Raw genomic sequence first — 9,527 nt, forward strand, 5'->3', positions numbered from 1 at the left:
AGATGTTTGCCAAGAGCCAGCGGTGTTTCTCCCGACCAAGGCCCCATGTCCATCCTTGCCCTTTGCTAAGTCTCGGGGGGAAAGGGGTATAGAGCAGACAAGAGGGGACCTGCAACACTTCTCAGGTCTTGAACAAGTTTTGGGTATTTAATAATGACCTACACCCTGCCCCACCCTGCGGTCATTCAGTTCACTTGCTCAGGTGGCAGCCCCCCAAGTGGTGGGCAGGGGCATGAAGTTAGGTTGGCTCCAAACAGGAGCCCTCTCTTCCCCACAGCCCCGTACTGGCTTTGGGCTGCTGCCTGGGTGTGTGAGAGCAGGTTCCGGTGACCAGAACACAGAGCTGGGTCTTCCAGCACCTTTCACGAGCTCTCCACCTGGCACAGCACTAAGCTTTTGTGCTGGAATTGTGAGTGCTTTTCTCTTCTTCTTCTTTTGCTTTTCTGTACTTTCCAAATTTTTCACAACGAGCATTCTAAGTTTTAGAAACCTGTTTTTTTCTTAAGGAGGCTTTTGAGATAGAATATCTGACCACAGTTCATTCCTTTGAAAGTTCTACTCCTACAAAAAAACACCAAATATAAATGGTAGTAAACTGAAAGGTGAATATGGACTGTGGGCTAGATAACAATGCTGACTCAGTGTTAAATTTCCTGACTTTGATTCTGTGCTGTGGTTAGGAAAAACAAGTCTATGTGTGGAGATAGATCAATCAATAGAAAGAAAGAATGAAAAACTGGTGAATTTGAGAAAAGGGTCCATAGGAATTCCTTGTACTACACCTGCAGTGTTTAAGTCTGAAATATTATCCAAAAGAAAGTTGAGAGAGCTCTTCCGTAAACTGCCTGAGGTGACCTCTGAAAATAATTCGCTACTCACTTGAAAACCCCAAAAATAATGTAAATCAAGAGGTTCAACACTTCGTGTTCACTTTAAGAACACCCATGAAACCGCCCAGGCCATCAAGGCTATGCATATCCAAAAACCACCAGGTATCTGAAGGATGTCACTTTACAGAAGCAATGTGTGCCATTCGTCGTTACAATGGTGGTTGGGGGGTGGGGGAGGGGGAATAGATGGTCAAACAGTGGGGCTGCACACAGGGTTCGTGGCACTTTGCAGGCCAGAGGGAGTGACAAGAAATATTCAAATTAATGAAAAGCAAGGTATGACAACCAAGATTACTCTACCCAGCAAAGTTATCATTTAAAATTGAAGGTCAGATAGAGAGCTTCCCAGACAAGAAAAAGGTAAAGGAGTTCACCACCACCAAACCAGTATTACATAAAATGTTAAAAGGTCTTCTTTAAGAAGAAGAAATAAGAAGATAAAAAATATGAATAAAATGACAATAAATACATATCTATCAACAATTGAATTTAAAATTCAAATTAAACAAAGGAATCTAAAGAAAAAAAATAAACTGATGAATAAAATAGAACAAGAGGCATGAAATAGGCTGACATATCTCAAAGGGAAGGGGGGAAGAGGGACAGGAGGAAATTAACAAAGAACTTATATACATACTAGAGGCCCGTTGCACGAAGAGATTTGTGCAATAGGCCTTCCTTCCCCTGGCTGCCAGCACCAGTTTTCTTCCGGCACCTGGGACCCAGGCCTTTGGTCCGGCCCCAGCGAGGCTTGGCTTCTCCACTGCAGCCACAGCAGAGAAACCAAGCCTCTTCAATCTTCAGTCTTCGCTCTGCGCCTGCATATGCAAATTAACTGCCATCTTTGTTTGGTTAATTTGCACAGTTGCTATGATTGGCTGGTGGGTGTAGCGGAGTGACACCAATTTGCATGTTTCTCTTTTATTAGTGTAGAGGCGGCTGGTGGGAGCAGAGTGACACCAATTTGCATGTTTCTCTTTTATTAGTGTAGACTAGAGGCCCAGTGCACAAAATTTAGTGCATTGGGGGGCCGGGGGGAGGTCGCTCAGCCAGCCTGCACCCTCTCACAGTCCGGGACCCTTCGCTCCTTACCACCCACCTACAGCAGAGGCGGAGAGGCTCCCCCCGCTGCCACTGTGCTCGCCAGCCGTGAGCCCAGCTTCTGGCTGAGCGGCACTCCCCCTATGGGAGCGCACTGACCACCAGGGGGCAGCTTCTGCGTTGAGCATCTGCCCCTTGGTGGTCAGTGTGCATCATAGTGACCTGTCATATCACCGTTCGGTTGATTTGCATATTAGGGTTTTATTATATAGAATATGCATAACTCATGGACACAGACAATAGGCTTGGGGTAGGGCAAGATCCAGATGGAGAAAAGCAATAGGGGGGTGGGGTGGGGGTGGGGAGAAAGGACATCTGTAATACTCTCTTAACAATCAAGATTTTTTAAAAAGAGTGCTGAATTTTGCTACACATGGTTAAAAATGCAGAGAGCAATGCTGAACTGCAGGGTTTAGATATAGATTCTATGGTTCATTGAGCTCATCCAGGTGAACAAAGCTCCGAAGAGGTAACACAGAACTTACAGAGCTCATGGGGGGGATCAGCTCATTCAGGAGCTCTCCCTGCCACATGGAGATGATCCTCACTGAAAAAGAGCATATGGTCCCTAAACCTGAAGAGAAGGTTGCACAGAAGAAAAACTGAAGAAACAAAAACGAATGGCTCAGGAGTAAATTCAATATAAAATAAATGCTAATAAAAGTAAAAAAAAGGGGGGGGGGAGAAAGGTTGAAAGGCAGGAAGGGGTGGACCTGCTGGGGAGTCACCCCAACACAGATGGCCCATGCGTTGTGAGGAAGTCAAAGAAGTGTTTTCCAAGGAAGGAGGAACTTCCCCACCTCACCACAGGACAGCAGTCAGCAAGGTAGCGATCTGAGGGCAGGACCACTCCTCTACCACTGGTCCTGAAAAGTATGGAGTATAGTCTGGAAGCGACTTTTCCCTATAAATAGAGTTCAGCTCCCACAAGATTCCTGCACAGGGCTGTCCCCACGTGGAGATGACCAGGTGTAGACAAATGGAACTGGGCTCCCCTGGGGCCTAGACAGGAACAGTCCCCCGTACAGCCTGACTCTGGGAATGTGAATGCCAAACTACCGACCCTAAAACAATGCCATGCAGCCTCCCTCATACATGCCAGCTCCAGGTTCTGTCCACTGCCCAACACCGCTGTCCCAGGAACATAGTGCCAGCTGTACCTAGAGCTCTGCTGCTGGGGCTCAGGGAGGAAAGACCCGCGTTCAAAGACTGCAGAGAACTGGACAGAGGGAAAAAGCAGGGCGCTGTCCAGCAGCAGAGCAGCAGGCCCCTGCACCTCCCAGACTCACTCAGTAAGGAGGAGGGGGGTGAGGGGAAGCACCTTCAGGTTCCTACGCTGAAACCTGGGCACCTGGCCCTGCCCCGTGCACATGGCGTGCAGAACACGGTCCCAAGGAGGCCGCGGCCCCCGGTGAGGCTGATGCCCACGGCCCTACAACACACTTGGTGGGAGGACTCAGGCCAGGCCCCCAGGTTCAACTCCTTGCTCTGCCACTCTCTACCTACCGGTGTGCCTGCGGGCAGCTTACATCACTTCAGTGCCTCTGTTTCCCCGTCAGTCAAAACAGCAGCGCCAACCTCCTTAGAGGTGGTGAGGACTAAATGGAAACAAAGTGCTGAGGACACAATGAGTCCTAAGCTTGAGCTTGTGATTCCTGATCTCAGCCAGCCCAGGGCGCTCCCTTCCTTCCCATATGTGTACAAGACTCTGGTTAATGGTACTTGGTAGGCAGATCAGAAGATACGAGAAACAGAACACATCTGCACGCCAACTTTACAAGATCAATTCCAGCAACTTCATCGCAGGTAGGAAGGTAACAGAACAGTATGGAGAAATACGGTGAGACAGTTTTGCTGCCGTCCCTTCTCCCTGCTGCCCCAAGTAATGTACCCCCATCTCGAGGCACTAGAGCAGGGGTCCTCAAACTACGGCCCGCGGGCCACATGCAAATACAAATATTGTATTTGTTCCCGTTTTGTTTTTTTACTTCAAAATAAGATATGTGCAGTGTGCATAGGAATTTGTTCATAGTTTGTTTTTAAACTATAGTCCGGCCCTCCAACGGTCTGAGGGACAGTGAACTGGCCCCCTGTTTAAAAAGTTTGAGGACCCCTGCACTAAAGGACTGCATGTCACCACCTCCAGGAAGGAGGAACCAGGTGGAAAACATAGATGGCCCGAGGTTTGGGACTTTGATTTTTAAACCCAAAGCCCTCAGGTAATCTGGACAAAATGGCTGGGGACTATGACGAGGGCAGACACCCCCCCCCCAAAAAAGACACAAACACACACATGCACACACTTTCCCACACACACGCAGGCAAGCACTAAGAATGGGGCTGTGAGATCTCCCAGAGGTTCAAGAGGCCCAACCCAAGATATGCGGATCTGAGACCTCAGGGACCCTAAACCCCACACTCAGGGAGAAATCTGGTTCCAAAGAGAGAATAGCTTCGAGGTCATCAGGGCAATCAAAGCTAACACAGGCCCAGAGACTGTGCTCCCCCCGCCCGTGTTCCCCTTCCCCACTGTGGCAAAAAGGCCACAGAAAGCCCTCCATGATCTCAACTGTGAAAGGTCAGTGATAAAGAGAGCCCTCCAGGCCTACAGGGGACAATCAATGTACAAGAACTAGGGCCATATCCAGAGATCCTGGACCAAGATCAGCAGAGGATCAATCCCCACAACACCCTGGCACTAGACTGCCCCTGCAATGCAGACACAACAAGGTAATGCGACTACATGTTAACACCTTGGCAAAATGGGATAGCAAGATAAAGTTGTTATAAATATGACTTCTCTCCACATCTAAATCAAAGAACTGAGCTCTTTCCAGTATAACAGCTAACGTTTATCTCAAGCATTTAATCTGTGCCAGAAGCTCTGTTAAGTGTGTAACTGGATTACATCACTCCTATAAAGAAAGCACTAGAAGTCAATTATTATGCAAGCAACATGGAAAAGTTAAACATGGCTCTGAGAGAGATCTTAGAACAGGCACTCCTCCTATAAGTGGAGCCCAGTCTGAGATCCACCCTTTTTGCTGGAAGCCTATGGCAGTGGTTCTCAACCTTCTGGCCCTTTAAATACAGTTCCTCATGTTGTGACCCAACCATAGAATTATTTTCGTTGCTACTTCATAACTGTAATGTTGCTACTGTTAATAACCGTAATGTAAATATCTGATATGCAGGATGGTCTTAGGCGACCCCTGTGAAAGGGTTGTTCGACCGCCAAAGGGGTCGCGACCCACAGGTTGAGAACCGCTGGCCTATGGCATCTCCTCCACCCACATCGTGCATGGCCCTGTAAGCAGTTCAGGCTGGCCGCACCGAGCCCAGGCTACTCCCCTGCAGCTCAGACCAGCACTGATATTCTCTACATTGCAGAGCCCACCGTGCATGGAGCACGCAGGCAGTGTAGGACCCGCTCTTAAACAAGTGGAAACATATTTGATTGTTCTCACAGTCAAGAACCGACAGAATCTTGTTAAGAAAGCACTACAGGAGGAATATAGAATGTTAAGGAACCAAAACTGCCGTTCCCTCCCTACACAGAAGAGAGAGAAAGGTCCATCCAGGAATAAGGAAGAGATGATGCATAAATGTACCCGATCCTACTCAGGGAAGGGAGGCTCTTACTCCTTTCTCCATGTAAGTCTCTCTCACCTTAGCCTTTAAAGGTTTCCCTGAGCTGGACTTCTAATTGCCATCCTTAGAACAGTAGGCTTATTTCATGAAATAACATATTTCATGAAAGGAATCTAAATGTACTGATTTAGTCTAGTCCCTTTATTCTTTCACAGAATCCTCCCCAATCTACAGACAGAGCAGGTCTACCAGGTTCAGAAAGTCTCGAGGACTTTCTGGAGGCTGCACACAGAGACAGCTGCAAAGCCTAAGGTTGCACTGTCCCCAGCATGGGTACCGCCTGCCCTTGGTTCCTAGAAGCGTCCTTGTCCCATGGCAGCTCATCTCCGCACACTGAAGCTGTGAAGGCCTCTTCCCTCAGCACACCATTCTAACTCCAGGCCTTGCAGCAAATGTATAACAATAACCAGGGGAGGAAGCCAAATGGAGGTCACTGGGTGTAGCAGGATGGGTGAGCCTTGAATTCTAGTCTAGTGTCTTTCTACTAAGCTCATGGGGGGATCCTTTTGAGGAGCTTTGTACCTGAGCAACGTGTGAGGTACATGCTTCACCCACAGCTCGGTGGGCACCAGGTGTCTGAAGGAGTACCTTTGGAGTGAAACGAACATAGTTAGCTGCCCACCAAATTGTTCAACCAATGTGCTGCTTGTTCTTCCAGCAGATTCCCAGGTGGCAAGCACATTAATCCTTCCATGGTAAATTATGACTCCCTTTGAACTGCGGGGGTGTTTTCTTTTAAAAAAAATATATATATATTTTATTGATATTTTTACAGAGAGGATGGGAGAGAGATAGAGAGTTAGAAACATCGATGAGAGAGAAACATCGATCAGCTACCTCCTGCACACTCCCTACTGGGTATATGCCCGCAACCCAGGTACATGCCCTTGACCAGAATCAAACCTGGGACCCTTGAGTCCGCAGGCAGACGCTCTATCCACTGAGCCAAACTGGTTAGGGCAGGGGTAGTTATTTTCAAAACTGCTTTGGAGTTGTGGTGTGGGATGAACGGGGATTATGGAGGAAGAAAAAGAGAATTCCTATAGTGTACAAGGCAGATGTTCTGCCACTGAAGATCCTACTGCTATATATCTTGACTAGAAGACACCTAAATCTTGGGGTGGATGAAACCTTGGCCTGGGATCCAATGCCCATTGCCTAAGGCCCAAGAAACCCCTTGAAGGTGGTCCTAAAGGCCCAGAAATGAAAAAGCAGGTACACCCTGTGGCTTTAGAACCCCAAGTGGCAAAGGGTCTCCACCCTGACAACAGGACAAACCCACCGCCAAGCTAGCCACTGAAGGGGGGCAGGGGAGCAGAGGGAGGCTGCAGGCACTGGGAGAACCTCTGGTCAGGTATGAGGAGGCATGAAAGTTAGGTGAGAAAAAGAATGCCTCCGGCCGAAACCGGTTTGGCTCAGTGGATGGAGCGTCGACCTGCAGACTGAAAGGTCCCAGGTTCGATTCCGGTCAAGGGCATGTACCTGGGTTGTGGGCACATCCCCAGTAGGAGATGTGCAGGAGGCGGCTGATCGATGTTTCTCTCTCATCGATGTTTCTAACTCTCTATCTCTCTCCCTTCTTCTCTGTAAAAAATCAATAAAATATATTTAAAAAAAAAAAAAAAAGAATGCCTCCGATCTGGGGCAGGTGGCTACCAGTCACGGAGCCTAGGAAGGGCCCCTAAGAAAGTAGATCTCCTTCAGCCCTGTCCCTTGAGGGTGGAGTGGCAGTTATGACTTCAGCCCTTCCCCACCTGCTCTTTCCTCAGCTTCCCCCATCTTGCTAATGTGGCAACTCTACTCCTCTTAGACTCATAGACCTCACTCTCACCTCACAGGGACTCCACTGGCCAATCCTGTTGAGTCCACCTTTAAAATCTACAGGGGAGCAGAATCCAACCTCCTCGCATGTCTACCATGTCTACCCGAGTCCAAGCTGCCCTCGCCTCTCACCAAAACTACTGGGCCACTCTCTCCTGTGCAGAAATAGCGTAGAGGTTTTATTCCAGAATTAGTTGCAAGTCTCCCTGCTTTCATATCTGCCCCTCTCCGTTATCTCTTCTCTACACAGGGTTGAAAGTCATCATGAGAGCCTCCAATGGTTCCCTACCCTCACTCAAAGTAAAAGCAAAGGCCTTGTGGCCTAGGGGACCCACGGTGGTAGAGGGCCCCGATCTGAAGAGGCCAATCACACAGAAGAACACCAGGTGCCCTGCTGGTGTGGCTCAATCGGTTGGAACATGGTCCCATACCCGGAAAGGTGGCAGGTTCGATTCCCAGTCAGGGCACATGCCCAAGCTGCAGGTCCCAAGGGGCAGGTATGGGAGGTAACTGATGTTTCTCACATCAATGTTTCTCTTTCTCTCTCTCTCTCTCCACCCCCCCCCTTCCTCTCTCTAAAATCAATTTAAAAAAACACTTTAATAAAAATAAAGAAAAACACTACAGCCCCACCACAGGTCCCACTTGGTGTGAGGACCAAGGGCCAGGCAGAATGATGGACATCTCAGAAAGTGCCTCTGGCCCAGACAACTGCAGGCAATATTTCTCTCCATAACAAAAATACACGTAATGCCTGTTTCAAATCTGCCCTCCAAATACACAGTAATGAATCGGGATTGGACACCTTTTAACAATCCGATGTGGGGTCACTTTCAGCCACGACAGTTATGTCAAGTGGCAATATGCCCACACTAACTTCTGTGAGTGACTCTTTTCAGGGATGCTCCCTTGCTCACGACAGGGATTAATTCAATTAGACATAATGCTGGGCCCTCCAACATCGTTACTGGCCTTAGTAGAAAGACACTAGACTAGAAAAAACAGTAAAACATGCATTTAATCCTATCAAGGAATAGAACCTTCTACCAAATGTAATTAGAATTCAAGCTCCTGAGGTCAGCAATCTTGTCCTTCAAGACTTTTTTTCCTTCTAAAGCAAATAATTACAACACCTAAGAGCACCCAGGTGGCTCAAATCCAGATTCAAACACGTGAGCTCATTTCTGATCTCTATTAAATTTTGTCCTGTTTGTTTAGTCAAACTCCTCTGACATCCTTTAAATTTTATGTATAATGATTAAACATCTTAATATGCTAAACCTTTAAAAACTATTTTAATCCATTGACTTTATCCCCTAAATTTCTGATTGAGTGACTTAAATAAGACCTTTTGTTTTAAATACAGAAGGATCAGTTCATATAAAAATAATAATTTCCACTGAGACCAACTAAAAATATCAGGAAGATAACCCTACCATGGTTTCCTATCATCTGAACCAAACATAAAAGACAAGAAATGTCAAGACAAATCTTAAATAACTTACAATTCATACTAAACACAATTAGGAAATTTAGCCCGAGGCTAACATACACAGTCCTACCGGTTACATGTTTAAGAGCACATTTTAGGGACTGTACCTCGGGCTGAGCCCCCAACCCTCTCCTCCTGGAACTAAATCTGGGATGAATCCAACTCCAGGTGACTTCCCCATGAGAGCCTGACCCTGCGTGCTGAGCCGAGTTTCCTTCCAGAAGGCACAGGTCTGGCTGTCCTGCTCGCGCAAGTCAAACTCCATCCTGGCTGGTCCCCACACCCACTGAGAAGGCGAAGGCGCAGGAGCAGCCGCGGGTGCACAGCACACTGCTCGGTGCACACGCACGGTCGGGAAGGAATGCCTGACCTACGCAGCAGGAACACGCCGGGAAGACATGGTCGTTATGAAGCCGGAAGAACTTCCTCCGGCTCCGAACTCAGGATGCTTTTCAGGCCAAGTCCGGGCACCCGGACCGGACTTCCCTGGGAAAGCCCGGGGCCCCAGGTAAGGGGTGCAAACAGGCCGGGGGCATCCGGAGTTTCAGGGGAGAGGAGGTGGGCGTCTCGGC

This window comes from Myotis brandtii, unplaced genomic scaffold, assembly GCF_000412655.1.
Source record: "Myotis brandtii unplaced genomic scaffold, ASM41265v1 scaffold513, whole genome shotgun sequence".
Classification (NCBI taxonomy): Eukaryota; Metazoa; Chordata; class Mammalia; order Chiroptera; family Vespertilionidae; genus Myotis; species Myotis brandtii.